Below are 22,702 nucleotides of genomic sequence, written 5' to 3' on the forward strand. Positions count from 1 at the left end.
TCGTTCGATCAGCACTTTCGACTACAGTCGAAGATCGAATGTTGCTCATAATAGGGGCCTCAGTTTTTGTGTGGGTATCTGACAGATTATGCCGCCTTTTTATTAATTGTTTTTTTTTTTTTGTTTTTGCCGTTCTGGGAAGTTGATTTTAATAGCAGATAAGTCGCCTGCAAGCGCTCTCGACTACGACAACCGCTTCTTATTGCATTATGTGGCATAATTTTGATTCAAATGACATAATAGTTGAGCTCCAGTGGCCAGTGATCGGGATCTGGACAAACATTTTACATGCAAATGCAACAAGAGCGATGTAATCTGCTTAATATCTAGTTCAATTTATGATCCGCTCTGCTCATCTTGTTTTTCGTTGTTAGTTTTGCATCATAGCCCTTTGTAACTGGTAGCACCCACCGGGAAGTGAATGCATAAAAAAACAAGTTATATGAAATAAATTAGAAAAGCTTTCATTTCAAATATAAATTTCGTGCTAAATAAGGTATAGAAGAAGGTATAGAAAATTGCTAGTCCACTATACGAAAACTATTCAGACGGTTTTTCTTTTCAATTAGTATTGAACCGCTTTTCACTTGATGCAGTGTGGTAGGCAGACACAACTCTCAGAGCTGGCGTCGGTTGTACTGATGCTAGGAGCTTACACGTTTGATTTCTCTCTAACGCATTTTCCCACAATTCAGCTCCGCATAAGAGAACGAAGAGTGTGATAGCCCTGAATATTTCCCGTTTCGTTTGGGTTGGCCCTTCTGTATTTGTCCACTGTCTACGGAGCAGGGATGCCATCTTGGCGGCTTTCTCGGCTGCTTGCTTTATTAAGGCCTAGAAAGTTAGCGTTGGGTCCAGCCTTATGCCTAGGTAATTTATAACCTTTTTTGTGGTTAGCGTATTTGGGCAAGTTTGCATGCTAACTTCTAACGGGATGTACTTCTCAGTTAGAAGTGTTATCTCCGTTTTCTCTGCGGCTAGTTTTAGACCATGTGAATGTAGATACGTTTGTGCCATATCATGGTTAAGTTTTCTATGAGCTTCTTCAAGTTTTCGTGCTGTGATGACTACGGCGATATCGTCTGCGTATCTAACTAACTATCGGGAATTTCTAAATTGAATATTTTTTCATAACTATTGTTCCGTAAATATGGACGGACTTGTGCCGCTCCGGCTGTACTTGGCTTAACATTAATGGAACGACCCCGATTTATATCCAAGAAAGGATTGCCATACTAGCAGTTTTATTTAAATATTTATGTATCCAATGCTGTCGTATTCCAAATAATAATTAGTATGAAAAGTACATTCAAATATATGTAATTATAATTTGTTATTACTACCAAGCCGGAATATTTTGATCAGTGCTGCCTGGATCTATAAAAATTAGGCGCAGCATTTCGATGGGAATGGGATAACCCAAGAAAACATGATAAGAAAATCACATCACAAACTTATCTCAACACACCAGAGAACTGTGAGTTCAATGACTTGACATTACAAATGAGCAATACCCGCTTGCCTCCAATAGGCTTCAGTCATCGCAAGTGATCCTTCAAATTCATCGTACGCGAAAAAATTATCATGGAGATTTGTTTTACTACTACCTTTCGTAGCATGGGATTTCAATTAGCTAAATACGAAAGCACCTATTTGTAAAATGTTATGGTTTTTCTATAAAATAAAGAAAAGATCTAAACATATTTTTTCTACTCTCGAAGCATCATCCTCTTTGGGTTTTGGGTCGAGCTCCTTCTTTTTTGTGGCGTGCGTCTTTATGTAATACACTCCGTAATTTGCCATTCTCTGCCGAGGGGGACCGCTATTAAAAATAAATTTTTCTATAACTTGGTATTTTATTCGAACCTACGCACTTTCGAAGGATACTCGCACACCAATCCACTCAGCTGTGGGGGTCCCCGGAATATGTCGTATTGCTTAAGAAAAGTTCCATTCTAATATTTACTAAAGGAGATGAGAAAAAATGTTTCTGAAGTTGCAATTTTAGACCTTTTTAGGAGAAACTAGTTGAAATTTGAAGGGTTGAATTTAATAAAACAAAATCAAAACGTTTCAAACGTGAGAATTTTCAATAGTTTAATTCAATAATTCCATTGACCAGCTTGCTTGGGCCTAGTGCACTAAATAATTAAAGCAATAAGCGGATAGTTTAAACACTGAAAAACTTAAAATTTAGTGACAATGAAACCCTTATTTAACTAACACTAAAAAAATAGGGGTAGTGCAAAATGCCCAACCCTGCTGACCAGATATTAAGATGACTATCCCCTTTATAGTGTCTGTGTAAAATATTTTGCCAAAATGCCATGCAAAACTAAATCTAAAAACATTTTCCAAAGCTTCTCTTCACTAATGTAATTCAATATTTTGTTTTAGTCATTTTGCACTTTGCACTTACAAAGCGAAACCATCCACACCTGTCCCTCTCAGTGCTCTCTCAGCTAAAGTTAAATAATTGCGTAACTTTACTGTCTGTTGGTATTTAATGTTTTATGCACTAAGTAATTTAATAATCAGGGACTTCCTGCTTCCGCGACTAGTATCAAATCACCGGCAACAACAACAGGAAAAACAAAGAAGCCACGCATTTTTATGCCAACCCTTGACGGTTCTGATATGCAGCCAAAAGATATGCTTCGAATTTTGTTATATATTTCAGTGAAAACATTTTTATACTCCTCTACTTTTGCTGCCTCACCTTCAGTAACTAAAATGTATAATTAACTTTATAATAACTTTTAATATGCTTACCTTCTCACTGAGTCCCTTACACTGCACACTGCACATAACACAACGCAACATTGCTACTTAACTTACGAGTTTACCTAACTTTTCTTTACTTGTTTATTTTCATGTTTCTTTCTGCAGCTACTCGCCACCATGCACAAATTCGCTGACTATTACTGCTGTTGCAGTCGTACGCTTATCACCACCAACATAATATAGAACGTTGTTGTCAGTAGTGTTGTCGTTGGAGCGCAAACGTTGGTTGGCTAGTGGGTTGGTTAGTTGCATTGCCGTGACGTGACGATGCATATCTTGCCGACAACACTAATTCATGCTGAATTATGCGAGCATAACTCATTTTGTTGCTGTTACTGTTGCTGCTGCTACTATTGAGCTATTGTGTTGTAACACCAGCAAAGCGGGCAGCAGTAACACCTCGCGCAATGTAGTGCTTGTTGCGGTTCTGCCAGTATCAGCGTCAGCCATTGCGTACACTCGTAGAAGTATGGCGCTTGTAACGCATCCATTAAAGGTAAGTAAGTGAGCCAAGTTTTCTGAAGTTGAGCGTCGTTGAAGTTAGGTGAGGTTCTTTCGAGTTGTTACTAATTTTTAGTTACTTGCACCCTGAAGTACTATTACTGACGCTGTTAAAAGTGACTTTTAATGGTGTTGCCGCACACAAATCGTTGTTGGTAAGGTAGTGGTGTTTAGGTTACAGTGAAAATAAATGTGTAATGTTGCCCAATAGTGGGTGGTGATATACACGTATCAGGTGAAGTAAAAAGTTCTGATTGTTTTCCGCTACAAGTCTGTGGTGGGTCATATCTCAGAGTGTACACATTAGGGTGGTTCGAATTCCAACAAATTTTTCAAATCAAATTCTAATAGTGCGGAAAAGTTGCTATGGAGTAACACAAGTATATTGGTAAAAAAAAATTGAAATCGGTCAATATCTTCTGTTCGCGCAACTCATTTAAAGTTTTGAAAATTTTGTCGAAAAATGCATATTTCCTAATTTTTTTACAATTATGTTTTAAATGTCGTTTTCCAAAGTTTTACTTATTATTATGTTTAAATTTAATTATTTATAAGGATTAGTTTGTATTTAAACAGTTTATTCATGCATTCTATAAGGCTTTTTACGCTTAGCTTTCCCCAGGATCAACGACGAGGACGTGGTGAAAAATCTGATCCCACTTTTTTTTTTTTTTATTTTATAATTTTTTTTTGTTTTTTTTTAATATTTTATGTTTTTTTTGTTTTTTTAAATATTTTTTTTTTGTTTGCTACTATCATTAAAAAAATTTACGATCGTAAAGATTTGTACAGTGAACTCTCTTTATGCGTTAATTACAAACTGGGATTTGTGATCAAATTTAGGCAAACTAGAACGAGAAAATAAAGTTGTATATGTGACCATCCCTATTTTGATAACCACATACCTTGTTCGACGCTTCAGTGACAAGCTTAACAGTTCGCTCTACCGTTTGAGTGTGGCATGGAAAGCTTGACAAGTTCCATTGAGAGATAGATGGTTGGTTATCAATGGAAGATAACAGATCTGCATTTAAGACATTTCTTAGTACTGGAGGAGGTGATAGTATTGTAGAAGACCAGTCGATCATTTCATAGTAATTAGTGGCATTAAAGTTCAGTTTTGGCAAAATGAATGAGCGCACCGAATTCTTCGCAGTAGAAGTTGTCTTTCTGGCTTTTAAAATCCTTTGTACCCCAATCTTACGTACATTCCGATTTTCATCTGTGCCCGTAGATAAAAGCAAATTTTCAGGATGCGCGAAATAAGCATTGTGTTGTAACACAGGATCAACTACTCTCAGAAGATGTTCTGGTAAGTACCGAGAATTTTTAATCATAGTGAAGACATGTCTCGCACCATCTGCAATTGAATCGTTCAGTTTTATTTGAAACCACATAGGTAAATACACTTTCATTATAAATGTAACTATGTGAACTAAGTTTTCAGAAGGGTCTTCACTTGATATGTATAATCTCAACGTTCTGTTTCCTAGAGTGAGCCAAGGCGCGTGGGAGAGTTTTCCTGGATCTCGCAGAGACAGATCAGATGAACAATTACCTAAATGAATAGCTTGCCCAATGTCGTAAAGATATTTTTGGTCTTTACTCAAATTGTCTCTGCATGTGACTTGTACTAAATCACACTCAATTTTATTGAAATTAACAACAGGCAAGTGTTCAACGCCCTGAAGTTGTTTTCCGATTGTACCTGAAAATGAATTCGGTCCACTTGTTTTTCCATCAAAATGTTGAAATACGTGTCGCAAAGGTAATTCATTTGCATGAAGCAAGCATATATTCCACTGAATTGGTCTGTTCAAGTATAATTCAATACGCCTAATAATACCACCTCTCCAGCCTGTATTACTTGCTGTGCCTTCACAACCAACTAGGAGAAGTTCACTAAAATCAAATTCCATTTCATTTAAGTGAGATATCATACTTTCAGTGATACCTTTGCTTGTACCAGAAATAGGCGTTACATGAGTTATATATTGAGAACCAGGTTCCATTATAATAGAGACATGTTCTTCCTTGCGTGTTTTGCGATAACGCTTGGAGCCTACTTCCTCCTGGTATAAGGTCTCATCTTTTCTCCCATCAAAATAAAGGGATGTAAGGGCTTCGGACATAGTTTTAGGTTCCTGTTGCAAGGCTTTTCTGATTTTAGATTTCTCCCTTCTGATTTTATTTTTATCTATAACAAAAGTCAAGTCTGTATCAGTAACGATTTGTAGGTCTTTCAGAACTGACGTCGCAATTGCAGCGGTTGCTCTTTTCGAAACACCAAATCGGTCACTAATTACTGCAGTTTCGGGAAGATTAATGCGCATTTGTGAGGTAGAAGGCTTTTGAAGGTATGATGTTGATGGGCTGAGAGCGAATGTTGGATCTTTGACATGTTCTTGTACTTCAGGCGAACGATTTTCAACGAACTCTTCAATGTTGTCATCCAAATCATCTGAAAAACTTTTGGCATTGTCAACAGAAAAGTGTAAGTACTAGAGGATGTCATTTTATATTTCGTTTTTTCATTTCTTTCAGCTCGACGAGTAAGTTTTGCAGTTTCAAGTACATCTATAGAACCAATCTTTCCGACTCTGGCAGTTCTTTGATCGAAAAGAAATTTACGTTCTATGACAGGAATTTTACGATCTTTTTCACATCCACAGTCAATAGAAATAGGGTTTGGACAAATACATAATGACAAAGGTTTACCGCAGTTACAGTCATTTGACATTTGACATTTGCATGAAGAAATGTCAAAAATTTTCTCTGCTTCGGTCTTGAATATTTCAAGAGCTTTCTGAAACTTAGGATTTTCTTTATCTCTTTTGTAAGACTTTCTTTTTTTCCAATATTTTGCATGATATGCAGTGATCATTTGTTCAACCCTGGTTTGAGAAACTGTAGGGATAGATGCTGTCATATAAAGCATCTTAATTTTCTGAGCTACCACATTCGCTATTTCTGAAAAAGCAATTTTCTGTGAAGGTAATTCTGTTGATGATGACATTACGTATCTTTGTTCAAAACAACAAAGAACAACGTCAGCATAAGAGTGCAGATTTCTTAAAGAAAAATCCTTAGGAGCGCCAAATATTGGACAAACATGATCTTTCCGAGAAATATGAAACCGGGTTTTTTTTGTTTTTTCACTCATTTTAAGCAAAAGTAAATATACTACAACTACTGAATAACAATTAAAGAAAGTGATATAGCTTGGTAATAATTCGTAAAAAGTGCCAGTAAAAGTCAATATTATTTGACTTTTGAATATCGCGTACAAGAGTCACAGTCTCACTCTTTCACCTCCACTGGATCTTAAAAAATAATTGTCTCAAACAACATAAAGTTAATTATTATGAAAAAACTAACAATCTGACAGCATAAGTAACAAAATATTAATAAAAAATAACAATTAAATCTTACTTTCAAAAAGTTCAGAAAATGCACTATTTTCGACAAAATTTTCAAAACTTTAAGTGAGTTGCGCGAACAGAAGATATTAACCGATTTCAATTTTTTTTTACCAAAATACTTGTGTTACTCCATAGTAACTTTTCCGCACTATTAGAATTTGACTTGAAAAATTTGTTGGAATTCGAACCACCCTAGTACACATCGCATCTGGTTATTCTATATGATGAGTTAAAGGTGAGTATTATAGCGTTGCAAAATAAAATTGAAAAAGAGAAAACAAAGGTAAAAATAGTAATGATTCCAATCAACCAAAATATTAATAGAGTCATAGAAATCACCAAGTCGGCATATGAGAACCTCTTGAATATTGGTACTGTATAAGGAACAGTATTTGAATCAAGATAAAATATAGGTTGTCAAAAAAGTCTTGCGGTATTTTTATTGAATTTTCAATTGTTCATAAAATTGGTTATAATAATGCGATTTAAGTCAAATGTGCGCCGTTTTGTTCAATGACGAGTTCCCAACGAGATTCCAACTTCATAATGCCCCTCTTATAGAAGCTCGCTTCCCTATTGTCAAAAAACTCGGAGAGCCAATTTTCACAGGACTCTCTTGTGGACAACTTCCGACTACCAAGCTCGTTCGCCATGGACAGAAATAGGTGGTAATCACTTGGTGCGAGATCCGGACTATACGGTGGATGCAAAAGAACCTCCCATCCGAGCTCCCGGAGCTACTGGCGCGTCACCAAAGATGTGTGTGGCCTGGCGTTGTCCTGATGGAAGACAATTCGGCCTCTGTTGATCAAAGATGGCCTCTTCTGCATGAGTGCTGCATTCAAGCGGTCCAGTTGTTGGCAGTACAGGTCCGAATTGAGCGTTTGGCCATAGGGAGCAGCTCATAGTGGATGATTCCCTGCTAATCCCACCAAACACACAATCCAGGCTTGGCCACCGTCTGGGCAGCTTCACCGCTTTTCGACCACGACCGTTTGCGCTTCACGTTGTCGTAAGTGACCCACTTTTCATCGCCAGTCACCATCCGCTTCAAAAACGGTCGATTTTGTTGCGATTCAGAAGCGATTCGCATGCATCCATACGGGCAAAAATGTTTTTTTGCGTCAAGTCGTGTGGCACCCATACATCGAGCTTCTTTTTGAATCCAAGCTTCTTCAAATGGTTTATAACGGTTTGATGACTCATGTCCAGCTCTTGGCCGATGCTACGGCTGCTACTATGCCGGTCTTTTTCGATCAATTCAGCGATTTTATCGCAATTTTCGACCTTCCGGACCGTGGCGCATCTTCGATCACCTCTGCACCAGAACGAAAACGTTGAAACCATCGTTGTGCGGTGGAAATGGAAACTGTATCGGGTCCATAAACTGCACAAATTTTAATGGCAGCATGAGATGCATTTTTGCCTTTATCGTAGTAGTACTGTAAAATATGCCGTATTTTCTCTTTATTTTGCTCCATGTTTGTGACGCTATAACTCACGAACGACTAAAAGCAAACAACAATTAATCAAACACGTGTTAGCACGTGAAAAGAGCTTTCCAAAAAGCTCTAGCGTGAACCGATGCGACGAATACAACTAGAACTACGCGCTTGCAAAGACAAGCTTGCGGAAATACCGCAAGACTTTAACGCTATTTTAATTTTGGGGTTGAAATGCAGCGAAAAAACTTTGATTACTTTATAATTCGCCTAATATAAAAGGAAAAAACGGCGGCCGTAGTCGAATACGTTCATGCGTGACTACCATACGTAAGTGCCTAGGTTCGAATCTTCTAATAATGGTCGCCCCTCGGCAGACAATCGCAAACTTCCGATTGTATTTCTGCCATGAGAAAGCTCCTCAAACCATTTGCGGGTAGGAGTCGACTAAAAACTTTGGGTTTCTTCATTTGACATCAACATCAAGACGCACGTCACAAATAGGAGGAGGAACTCAGCCAAATACTCAAAAATAGTGTAAGTTGGTGGGAAACAATAACGATTTGTTTGCTGTTTGGCAAAGGGTAAGTATTCATTCGATAATTCTCTTTCTGCTCTACAAAACTAAGTCCATTGTATTTTTGATTTATTTAATTTTTTATTAGTTTTGAGGCTTATAAATGGCATACCCAGGAGGCAAAAATTAACATTTCCGACAACCTCTCTTCTTTGCTTTTCATCGAGGTCAAAAAGCTGGCGAAGTAGCCAAGTTCATTTGCGATGTGTATGAAGGAGGTGTCATAAACGAGTATACAGCACGGAAATGGTTTGCAAAGTTGCAAAATTACATCGATGACACGTCCCGCAGCGGAAGGTCGACTAAAATTGATGAAGAACGTCTCAGATCACTTTTGAAGGAGAACGGGCGCCAAATCAATCATGAATTGGCTGAAGAAATGAACTGCGATTGTAAAACGATCCTCAGTCACCTTCATTCAATGGGATTTACAGAAAAATTGGAAGCCTAGAAGCCTCACGAGCTTAACGAAAAAAAACAAAGAAAGTCGCCTTCAAATTACTTCTCACGCGGTCATAACCAGCGGTTTTTTACCGAGTCGTCACGAGAGATGAGAAATGGTGTCTACACATCAATATGAAGCAAAGAAAGATATGCCCAACCCGAGAGTCAAGCCGCATCTTTATCCGATACGATATGTGTTTGGTGGGACTGGGAGGGTAAGGTGCACTGAAAAATGCTCGAAAAGAAGGCGCGGTCAAAAAGGAGCTTTACCTGGCCCAGCTACACCACGTGAAGGTTATTCGACTGAAAATACCTGACCGACATAGTCAAACCATACTTCTTCACGACAACGCCAGGTTCCATGTTGCATAAGTCGTCAAAGCAGCGCTCCAATAGCTCGAATGGGAGGTCCCTCAGCATCCGTCGTATTCTCCGGACTTAGCACCGATTGATTACCATCTTTTTCGCTCCATTTCAAACCATGTGGAAGGCGTTAGAGGTCCTTAAAAGCTGGCCTAAAAATTTTTAGACACCAGGCGTTTTTTTGTGAAACTGGTCGAGAGGTGGGAAGAGGTTATAAGCAGCAACCCAATAGATAAGGGAGAAAGGGAATAGAGCCGAAAAAAAGTGTATGAATATGTATTCCAAGAAAAAAATTCGTTTTCCTATATGCAGTAGTTTCTACTTAAGTTTTGAGATAAACAAGTAAAAAATAAATAGTTATGATCGAAAATGTTCCACTCCGATATAATATATCGATCGCTTCTGCAGGATTTGAACAACGTCGACCTCTCAGTTTGTGACAAACACTGAACTCACGCACTGCGTAAGTTTCACTAATTAAATCCAAATTTTAGCTGAAGTGCAACGCACAGTAACTGTATGCGTGAACCAAGGGCACAATATTACGTATAAATAAAAGAGTATGAGAGATAATGCCAGTTTTGATAGTATGTTCGGCTCTGCTAGTAAGCACGGCGTAAGTCGGGTGCTACTGAATTTAAATCGTTCGATGCTGGCCCAAAGAATCGTCTCGGTGCGAGCAGAGGAAGATCAGCTGGAATCATCCGGGATTTATAGAGGTTGCTCTCAAGGCGCTGTACTGTCTCCATTGCTCTGGTGCATGGTAAGCGATCCTTTGCTCACCACCTTAAACGATTCGGGAGTCTACACACAAACATATTGCGGACGACGTTGCCTGTTTGGTAACAAGCACTTCGCTTATGTTTAACATCTGTAAGAAAGTGAAGAAAACTCGGGATATGATTAACAATTGGTGCTTATTTTATATCTTTTTTATTTTATTTCAATATTGTGTGCGTGCAGTAAGCCGTATATTCACGCAAACGAGCATGTGACATTCCACGCAAAAACTCATTTTAAGCAGTATGCAACAACTGATAACCTCTTATCCGCAGAAAACTATGTTTGAAAGTCACAGGCTTGTACACTCAATAAATGGATAATGCAGCTATTCATAGCATCCGTTCAGTAGAAGAGACATTAATTTTTGACTCAACAAAGGAATCAATCGAAAATCTGTGAAATAGGTTTAATAATATAGCTTTCATGGTACAAATACAAAATTTTTCGTCTGAATTAATTTCAAAATGGCCGCTGTCCAGCAGTTCTCCTAAGGCGCCTTTTTTTCTAGTGGGTCCATTGCCGAAGACGTAAACTCCTTAATTTTTGTCCTGGATCAAAAAATAAAATTTTTTAGTTTCTATATAACAACAGAAAGAGACGTACGTAGGATTTTTTCGATATTTTGTTTTTTCGCGAAATGGTGCACGTTTGAACAAAAAGTTACAATTTTCACTATAAAGAACGACATAAAATTGTTGATTAAAAAAAAAACTATGTAATATAAATAAAAAATCCTACGTACGTCTCCGGAGAAAGGTATTTCGAATGTATTGTCAAAATTTCGTAAGAATCGGTAAAGATTTGTTCGAGTTATGTCTTCGGCCAGTTTAAAAAAAGTGATTTCGAGAAAAACGCGTTTAAAGTTGTAAGTAGCGTTCGGGGCATACCTGCGAGGCACTGCCGTCGAATGAAAAATTTGGGCATTTAGACATTTTTGCAGGCATCCCTCATTTGGTATATTATTTCTAAGACCCTAAAGCACCTTTTAAGACAAAAAAAAATTTTTCGATTTTTTCAAAATTCTAGACCAGCTTCCCCCCTTAAGTTGTGCGATAGGAGTGGGCTTGTTACATAGCAACTCTTCTGGTACATTTTAACTTGAACTCAGAATTCTGAAGTAGACATAACTATTTAAAATTAATTCATGTTTTTAACTATTTATGAGAATGCAAATTGCACTTCAGTTCAGAAGAAATCATTGAAATCACATATAGCAAGACATTTGGGAACAATACTCATGACGTTCGGCTACATTCAAATTTTCAACTGTTTATCTGTATATCTGTCTGTCGGAGTGAAACAGTGTCTCACAGTGAAATAGTCTATCTAACAGTAAAGCGAATAACTCGAGTAAAAATTCCACTAAACTGATATTGCTCTCTTCATCAGGTTAGTTGCTTTTCTCCATTTCAAATTTGTTTCATAACAATGCCCTGTATATTATAAATAAGTAATAAATACTTATGCAAAGGGTTATTATGGGTGTAAAGTGTTAATAAGATCAGATAAAATCCATGCCCACGTTTTATATGTTAGAAATAAATTTCTTTTTGTTCTTCTGATGTTGCTGGCGTTAACTCTCGTAGCCTAAGAGTTTTTTGATTGCAAAAATTAGACTTTAGTAAAATATGTGCGGGTATGTAGAGTTCTGTTCGAACCGAATTTTGCACTTCCTGCCTTGCTTAAACTTCAACCAGAATAATCATTACTTTACTCTTTACTCTCGTTAGGTAACTGACTCAGCTTCTTCTCTTATTTGCGGTGTGCGTATTGAGGTTGTCTCTCAAATGTAGGGAGCTACAGTTTTTGTCATTTACAGCCGCGTTTTTTTATGAGAGAGGTTTTTTCTTGCCATTTCTCAACTGAGGGGCGTCCGAAACTATAAGTAAGAAAAAAAAATTATTATTAAACAAAAGAATGTTAAAAAGGTCACTCTGAGAAGATTTTAGTGTTAATGAAAATTTGTTGGTTCTTATAAATTTGATATTTTGAAAGTGTAAGTTTAATTTTTTGCTTATTTTAAGGTTATGTTAGGAATATTAAATGTCCCTCTTCCAACTCTTCTTAACATTGAAAACCTGTTTTTGGGCAATTTAGTGCGTTTTTATATCCAAAGCTGGGCAACACTGAAGTAGCCAGAGAGAGATTTGATTGCTGAAAGCAGAAGAACACCAACAACAACTGCAAACGCTGGCAATGCGACCAGATGTCAAAAACAGTAAAGCTAAATAAAACTGAGTGAATTATTGAACAATTTTTTGAAAAATGTATATTTTAGAAAATTATAAACATTATTTTTAATTAGAACTGGCTAGAAAAATGACATTAAAAATAAATTAAAACTCCGCGATTAAATAACAAGAAAAATGCTAAATCAAGTTACGAAAATGATAATCTGGCCATACTGGTGCCAATACGACATAGCTCATTGTCAAATTCGCTGAGAGCAAAGTAACGGTAACACAATAGGCGCCATCTCATTATTCTTTCCATCATGGGGACGACCAATATTAGAAACAAACTTTTTTTCATGTTTATGGTGGGCATCAAAGACGAGCCCATCCAAATGGTAGGCGCAAATGAACACATTCACATGACAACATATACAATAACATATTATAAAGGGTGTTTTTTTTAGAGGTTAGGTTTTCAAGTTGGCACTACTTTTTTCGTAGATGGTCTTTTTGACAGCTGTCACTTGATTTATGCTCAGTTTGGTTTGCCATTTCATAATGAATAGACTTACACCTGAACATCGTTTGCAAATCGTGCAAATTTATTACGAAAATAATGGTTCGGTTCGCGCGACGCATCGAAGAAAATTTTGTTCAGCGATGAAGCTCACTTTTGGTTGAATGGGTATGTCAATAAGCAAAATTGTCGCATTTGGAGTGAACATAATCCACAAGCCATTGCTGAGACGCCATTACATCCTCAAAAAGTCACTGTTTGGTGTGCTCTATGGGCAGAGGGAATGATTGGTCCATATTTCTTTAAAAATGAAGCCGGCCATAATGTTACAGTCAATGGAGAGCGCTATAGAGCCATGATTAATGACTTTTTCGTGCCTGAATTGGACGATGTTGATGTGGACGACCTTTGGTTTCAACAAGACGGCGCTACATGCCATACAGCCAACGCAACAATCGATTTATTGAAGGAAACTTTTGGTGAGCGCATTATCTCGCGCCGTGGACCTGTGGCGTGGCCTCCAAGATCGTGCGATATAACACCGCTGGACTATTTCTTGTGGGGCTATGTGAAGTCGCTTGTCTACGCAGATAAGCCCGAGACGATTGACGTCTTGGAAGAGAATATTCGGCGCGTTATTGCTGACATACGGCCCCAATTGCTGCAAAAAGTGGTCGAAAATTGGGCCTCTCGGCTGGAATTTATTCGAGCCAGCCGCGGCGGCCACTTGCCCGAAATCATTTTTAAAACATAATGGCAAACCCTTATCTTTATAATAAAGCTAAATTCTTGGCCATAACATTAAATTATATACGTTTTATTTCATCTTGAAAACCTAACCTCTAAAAAAAACACCCTATATTAAAGCTGCTTCATTTTGCGATGCCTTGAGGCACGTCATATTTCGATATTTGAATTCAAAAACATAGAAGAATTTAGAAGTTAGTTTTTTGTTTTGACTGCTAATCATTTTCATGACAATTTCTCTCCAAATTTAACATATGTATTCGAAATCTGATTTCGTCTTTGAAGTGGCGATCATCAGTTATAAGAACTTTTTAGCTCACTTTCTTCTTTATTCACGGTAGGGATCGAACACTTGACATGGCATTTGATTACTCACTGAAAGTTATGGAAATTCACAAAGAACTGACAAAAGGCAGCGAACAGCTATATTCTTTCATTGCTTCTGCTATTTTTTTGTTTCGCGTGGAATGCCTCGACATATTTATACATCTGTTGAACTGTTATTCAGCCAAAGCATTTTCTCTCTTTCATTGTGCTACTCATGCATGCATGCATGCATGTATGTATGCCGCCTAGAGCATTTGCATGTGATTTTGCCCCCTCTGGTGCGGCTTGCGGTATGCGTTCGGCACAAAAGTGGCCACAAAATGCTGTTCAGCGGCAAAATTGACGCAAAGGAGCAGCAGCATCCGTCGCCAACTACAACCACATTTATTCCACGCGAGTTTTTCTGCTTTTCAGCCATTGCTCATTTATTTATATAATTTTTTGTGACAAAGAAAAGTTTGTTGTTTGTTTATTGGTGGTTTAAAAATAAGCTCTTAACTTTTTCCTGTCATTAAAAACACATACTTGCATAAATCCATAAAATTCACATGCACTGTACATATATGTATATGCACTGGCACAAAGCAAAGGTGTAGTATTTTTGACGATTTTTTTCTTATTTTGTTCTTTCTGCACTTGGCATTCTACTTTTGGATTTACGAAGTTTTCTATTTGAAACAAAAAACGTAGCAAAAACACTCTTACCAGAAGCTCCTCTTTGGCCGTATTTTCTTTTTGACTTCACAATCGTTTTACTTTGGTCGGGCTTTGTTGGATAGGATTATCCTTGACAAGTTTATGCGAAACCAACATGACTCCTTCAAAAAGTCGGCTTTTGTTTTGAAAGTTTTTAGAATTAGCTTTATGCGTACCTCACTTTCGTTTATGTGTATGTGTGTGCATAACCTAATGTGTACATCTGTATTCCACTTGCACTTGGTTTACGCATGCCGTGTATGTCCTTATCTTTAAAATAAAATTCAATTATTGTCGCCTTAAAAATATGAATTACGCCCAAAATCGCGTTTAGATAAAATTGCGTACGTGAGTTTTTTTAGCGAAAAAAAGTTTTAGATTGGAAAATGTACGTGATATTAAAGAAATTGGATAATTTGTTAGTAACAGAAAAGTTTAGGCAAGGAAAATTTGCTGAGGTATAATTTAATTAATTAGAATCAAAAACGTGTCTGTTAAGGAATATTTGTTATAAGGTGGTATGAATTAATATGCTGATGCGCACATATCATACTTACCAAAGTATTTGCATACGAGGGCGATGCAATAAGTACCCGTGTTTGATGACCGAGGTTGTTCCTGAGGGAAGTTGGTATAAGCATCGTGGGCTTTCATCCATCAAACGACAGCTACACAAGTTTCAGACTGCTTGATAGCTTAGTTTGGATTTGGCAGCTCTTCGAGTAAGACGTTTTTCATGATTTTCGCTAAGATGGAAAAAGCGCAGTATCGTTTGGTAAACGATTTCTGTTTTTGGATGAGAAATAATGGGAGGAGATAAAAGCCAAGTTGGATACGGTTTATGTAGAGGCTTCGCTCTCTATGACCACAGTTAGATATTGGTTCAACGAATTTAAACGTGGGCGACATTCGTTTTTGATGAGGAGCGACCAGGACGCCCGGCAGACGTGGTTACCGCAGAAATAATTCAAAAAGTCCACGACATGATTGTCACTGATCGATGAACGAAAGTGCGCAAAGAAACAGAGGCCATTGGTGTGTCGGCCGGAACGGCAGTAATATTTTACATGGTAAGTTGGCGATGAAAAACGTGTCGGCCCGATGGGTGCCTCCATTGCTCACGGTGGATCACAAGCGGATGCTGTTAACTTCGAAGAAGTGTTTGAAGCAATTCAAGTAAGACCTGAAGGAATTTTTTCGTCGAGTTGTCACCGCTGATGAAACCTGAATTCATTATTACTCACCAGAAACTAAGCAACGATCAAAACAATGGGTTTCTCTCGGTGAATCTGCTCCAAAGGCCTAAGCTTTGGGAGAAGTGTATCTTCCTAAAAGGGAACTATGTATGTTAAAAAAAGTATTTCTAAAGAAATGGTAACTTCATTTTCAACACAGGAACTTATTGAACCCGCCTCGTATAAGGGCAAAACTAGTATGTTGTACCAACACCTCGGCGATCTTGACTCATCTTCTAAAATTGATAATGCGGTGAGTTTTGTTACCAAAATCTGTAACTCTGCTTTAAAGACATCATTTTCTAAACCCGTCTTAAGTCAAGACGGGACCACCCAGGAGGAATCAGGAGATTTCCACCTTGAGGAGAGAAGCAGGAAGATTTATTATTTAGCAACAAAAGCGACACCTAGGCAAGCTAAAAGGATGGATGCTCTCAAAATCTTCAAAACATCCCTAAATGAATCCTGAAAGGACTTCTACGAAAGTTATGCAGAAAGCTCTGAAGGAAATCGTTTACATAAATTATTACCGAAAACATCATAAATCATAAAAAAGTGTAATTGGCCATTAGGTCCTTCTAACCAAATAAATCTCCAGGACTAGACCGTATCCTTTTCCCTGGATCACAAGCGATCCGTAATCTTCTAAGCCGTCTTCTCACAAATACTTATAACGCTTGCCTCAACTATTGCCACATACCAAGGGGATGCACTATAACAACAGTGGCTTTCATTTGCAAATAATGTAAAACTAAAGGATTTTGGGTCAACAAACCTCACCTCCTTTCTTCTCGAAATCTTGCAGGGATTATTGGGAGCTCACATCCGACAAAAAATTCAACAAAATTGTATTTCAAAGCGTCAGCACGCATACTCTAAAGGCAGATCCGGCAACATCTCACGGCAAAAATACTTCTTTAAAAGTAGCAATTGAATTCATTTTCTTCTTAATGAGCTGGCTAAGCGGTGCAATTTCCTGAAATGTCTCTGTGCTCAGACATTTCAGGAAATTGCATGGCAGACAACCCGGTAAGGAAGAGAATTGATTCTGATAAACATGTTTTTTAAGACTTAACTCCCAGTATATATATCTACTCTAACTCTCAATTATTTCATCAATTTTACATCTTTTACACCACTCAATTATGAGATTCACAAGTTGTGGTAACACAATGCGCAGTCATAATATCGTATAATTTAATTAGAGTTTAACACTTTTGTTGCTAACTTGCACAGGAAAAGAAATTAAAGAAAAAAATACAATTTTAAGTGGTATTTGTAGGAGGTTTTATAATTGCTCAACTGATTTCTGTTGACTCCAATTGTGCTTCTGTGCTGTGTAAGACAGAAATTTCTTATGTGGATCTTGAAGCAATTTGGTACAACAAAATTATAGGGGCATTCACAACTTAAAAATTCGCTTTATAACTTTTAACTTTAAGAGAAAATGTGTATATGTGTCAGTTCAATAACACTACAGTTATATATAAGAAAATTAAAACAACTTAAGTTTGACCTCCACTTATGGAAAGTTGGTTTAAAATCGAGTTGAGTGGTTATGTCCTGATTTTGCCAAACCCAAATAATTGCAGTTGGTGTTGGTAAGATGTGTGAGTACAAATGCTTGCCCATGTTGCGGTATTTTAAACGAATTTATGAGCGCCCAGTGTGTACTAAACTATCGTAAAGGAAGCTAACCGCAGTACACCCACAAAAGTCTCCTCCCCCACATACTAACCCACTCGTGACTGCAGTTCGCAACCTCTCACGCCTCCACATATGTACATTGGCGTAGGTACTGACTCTCTACTATTTTATGCGCATTATTGGAATGACGTTGGTCACGTTTAGTTGCCTGGTTTTTGCTGTGTAGTCAGTCGTTGCAATTTAATCGATTTTGTGGCAAACACCAAACGTGTATGTCCTTCACACACGTACTCACAAAAATACATGTGCACGCAAATAATGAATTGATATATCTTTAGGATTAAGGCTACTGGCTTCCACGCATCTACATACGTATACCACGAATATACGTACGTTCCATATAAGTATATATAGGGTTATTCAATAGGTGCGCTTCAACTTTTTTCCGATAGGGAGGGCGAACGACGCAATATTTTTTTATTTTTCGCTTGTCATTTGTAAACTTCATTAGTATACATTTCATCATGGAACGCTACACACTTGAGCAACGATTGCAAATCGTGCAAATTTTTTATGAAAATAATCGTTCTGTTGCTGCTACTTTAAGAGCATTACGGCCATTTTACGGTCCATTTAACAAGCCGTCCCGTTTTGGGGTTATGTGAAGTCATTGGTCTACAGTAACAAGCCGGCGACGATTTGTGAGCTCACAGCCAATATTGAACGCGAAGTTGCTGGAATTTCGGCCGATTTATGCAAAAGAGTGGCCGAAAATTGGGTTCAACGATTGGACTTCGTAAAACGTGCACGCGGTGGTCATGCAAAAGAAATCGAATTTCATACTTAAATGTATATGTTCAAACTCGATAATAAAAAAAAAAATTAGTTAAAAAAGTCAAACCGTTTGTGTTTTATTCAAAACAGTTCAAAAGTTGAAGCGCACTTACTGAAAAGCCCTTTATAAGTACATACATACAGACTACATGGCAGACAAGTGGCAGCAAAAGAAACATGGTCTCCGGCGGTGTACCTTAAGGATCGGTGCTGGGATCAACTTTTATGGAACGTCCTTTACGATGCAGTTCTGAAAGTTCCGGCCAACGTCGATATTGTGAGATACGCCGATGATATTACCATGGTGGTAGTTGACAATTTAAAAGAAAAGCGCAATTATATCGCAACGATAGCTCAGTTAGAGTTAGCAGTTCAAAAAACCAAAGCAGTTCTAATAAATACTGGAGTGTGAAATTCCATTGAGCTGAACATTGGTAGCCACCAAATAATTTCGAAAAGAGCAATCAGTTATCTTGGGATCTGAATCGACACAAAACTTTGTTCAGGCAGCAGTTAATAAATCCATGCGCCAATGCAACTTGTGCGAATAGCGCGACTCCTCTCTAATATAGAAGGGTCCCAAGTTAATCGTGGGCGACTACTCTCATTAGTTGCTGACTCCATAATCCTTCATGCAGCGTCCATCTGTGCAGAAATCAAAAAATTCCATTAAAGTCACCAAAACACATTGGCAAGGAGTGCCTTTATAAGCCAGCAGGAGAGGAATCTGGACTCAGGTACTTGTTGTGTCTTTAAAGATAAATTCGGCTTTACGTTCTTATACTTCTGTGGTCCTAGTATAAAATTTAGCCGAGGTGAGGGAATTGTTATAGTATTAGTAAAGGCACGCCACACATACCATGGGTGCCTGGGCACCTTTGAGATGTTTCTGACATTTTGACTAAACCTCCTTAAAAAATGTGTACTCATATATACATGCATACTATTACTACACATGCATATTGATAAAAACGGTATACAAATGTTAGGTTAGAAAAGTTAGGTTAGAAAGATTTAATGGGAAAGAGTTCGGATACCGCATATTAGGAACTTGATAACCTATGTAAATACTTTTTAGTGTAAAACCGAATAAGTTCTTATACCTTCAAAACATTTTGAGCTTTACCGCGGCTTGACACAACTTTGTTGTTGATTTCGATGATTTATTGGCTGCCTGCTTCCATTTTCCACTTTGGTCTTTGTGGTATTGGAGATTGCAATGATTTTTTTTTCCTCTTCGACATAGAACTGTCAGATCACCCTTTGTTTTAAAACGTAGTGCTACCTTTAAACCACCGCGTAGGATTATTCGAAATCTTGAGATATAACTCCACTCCATTAAATACATGTGGCAAAAAATTGTCACAACTTTTACTTTACTTTTTACTTCCCCACGTACACTTACTTATTTTTAAATATATATTATATGTACATAAATAAAAATCAATATATGCCGCCAGTAGAGTGTGCTAGTCGATTATAACATAACCTAAACGTCATAAACCAAGCTTAGACATATGGTAAACAAACTGCTTCGACACATTAGCGATTTTGGTTTGGTATCATATCCTTTTGGTTTTGTGAAAATGTCTGATTTTGTGCCGAATAATAGTCATTTGTGGGAAGTATTGATTTTCCTCTTTCATTCGAAAAAAACGACGGCTGAAGTGCATCGAGAGCTACAAAAAATGTTATGGAGATGCTGCTTTAAGTGAAATAACGGGCCGAGATTGGTTCCATCGCTTCAAAGATGGTGATTTTAATGTTGACGACCGTCCGCGTGAAGGAAAACCTTCGAAGACGCTGAATTGGAGGTACTGTTCAATGAGGATCCGTGTCAAACGCAAGAAGAGCTTGCTCCAGTATTAGGAGTAATCCACCAATCCATTTTCAAGCGATTGCATGCTTTGGGAATGTTTCCGAAGCAGGGGACTTGGGTTCCTTATGAGTTAAAACCAAGGGATGTTGAACGTCGTTTTTTCGCCTGTGAACAACGGCTCCAGCGGCAAAAAAGGAAGGGTTTTCTTCATCGCATCGAGACGGGAGATGAAAAATGGATTCATTAGCAATCCAAAGAAAACAAAGTCATGGTAACTGTCTGGTCATGCTTCTACGTCGTCGCCTCGGCCTCAGAATATTCACGCTGCGAAAGTTATGCTATGTATTTGGTGGGACCAAGTTGGTGTTATTTATTATGGTGGATCGGTATCGACTTCAGTTGATGCGATTGAGCTGAGCACTGCGCGAGAAGCGGCCGCAACACGCGGAGAGGCATGGAAAAGTGATTCTACAGCATGACAACGCTCGGCCTCACGTTGCTAAACCCGTTAGAACCTACTTGGAAACACTGAAATGGGAAATCCTACCCCACCCGCCATATTCTCCAGATATTGCGCCGTCCGATTATCACCTGTTCCGATCGATGGTACATGGTCTAGGTGACCAGCAGCTGCATTCATATGAAGACATCAACAAATTGCTTGATCCGTTGATAGTCTCAAAAGATGACCAGTTTTACCGCGACGGTATACGAGATCCACCAGAAAGATGGGAAAAAGTAATAGCCAGCGATGGGCAATACTTTCAGTGATTCACTTCTAACCATTTTTTCAGAATAAAGGTGTATTTTCATCAAAAAAACAGCGAGAACATAGTTGCGCACCTAATACTTATAGTGTATATACAGTCTATCTTATAGAAGTGGGATCGACAAAATTCAAACTAAGAGTTCCGTTATAAAGAAACATTATTACTATTATTATTCTTAAATTTGTATAATAACAAGTTATACAAATATGTACTATAAGAAGGCAGCAGCACTAGCAGCATGGACCATCGACTGCCTGATAACAAGAAAAGTAAATTTATTTTAAATACGGTCTAATGTTAAGTAATTATTTGAGTGCTTACGAGTATAACTAAACTAAGCAGAGGTAAATATAAGCTAAAATTTTAGGTCCGTCTTAACAAATCGTTGGCTTTTGTAGACAGTCAGTATATTACTTGCGAGAGGATCCAAAGAATTGTTATCTGGAGTCTGGAAAATGAGTTCCGCCTATGAAAAAGGATTTGAAGCGTGTCCCTAAAGCTTTAAAAAAGTACATGTATCTGCACCAAAATATTTGAAGAAGTTATACCGAAGTTAAAACCGTCGACGACTTTCCTGGACGAGGAGCAAAGAAATACCACTCCAAAGCAAAGGCAGAAGATCATTAATTTGTTTGTGAGAAAAAGTCGAACTTATTGTCCCTTGAAGCTGAAGCAGTTTTAAGTTTATCCAAAAACACGATTCGTGGATGTTAGCACGCAGAAGACTTCAAATTCCATAGTGCATTGACAAAACATTATCACACATTGGAAAAGTACTTCCTGGGCTAAGGAAAGTCCAGAACGAAAGTGGCAAATGTAATATTCCAGGATGAATTTTTCTTTTGGGCGTCGTTGAAACTGGTGTAGTGTTGACAATCACTGTTAAGCAACTAGTTAATCTTCTTGTTTAGGGTTGCTTCAGCGAAATATAATATGGCTATTTATTCATGTTTACCGTCAGTTTGAAAGCAGTTTTAAATTACCATGCAGATGAATAAAATTTACCACAATGAATTATTAGCGAAAGGTGCGAAGATGTTTTGAGGAATTAGACGACCTTTGATTTTACAAGAAGGTAACAATTTCAAGCATTGAAGCCGAAGGTGTGTAGAGTGGAAACAGCAAAACGATATTGAAATGTTGGATTGGCCTTTACAGTCGGTTGATGTCAGCTTTATTGAAAACATTTAGGCAACAGTTAAGCAAAAACTCAAAGGGAAACAAATATGAATGTTCAAACAGTTATCAAGGCAAATTAGATTGATTTAGAGGCAACTTGCGCAGAAATTGACTTGAAGATGTAAATCCATTATGGCTAATAATAGTGACTATAGATTTTATTGAATACATATATAGTATATAATAAAAATTATAAGTCCATAATGTAGTTTGTTAGCATCGAATTGGTTAAATAGTTTCAATTTTATGGCGGTCACGCTTCTATTACACAGACTATTTAAGAACTATAATTTAGTATTTATTTTCTTAATAATTCAATGCCCCTAATTTAATCCTCTTCTTGTTAGAAAGTTTTCCCAAAACAATATTCATAAACAAATCGTGCGCCTAATCTAAATATGATACGAGTCTATGGAAAAGTTCCCATTTAAGTAGAAGCTC

The sequence above is a fragment of the Anastrepha obliqua genome, chromosome 3 (genome assembly GCF_027943255.1).
Source record: "Anastrepha obliqua isolate idAnaObli1 chromosome 3, idAnaObli1_1.0, whole genome shotgun sequence".
Lineage (NCBI taxonomy): Eukaryota > Metazoa > Arthropoda > Insecta > Diptera > Tephritidae > Anastrepha > Anastrepha obliqua.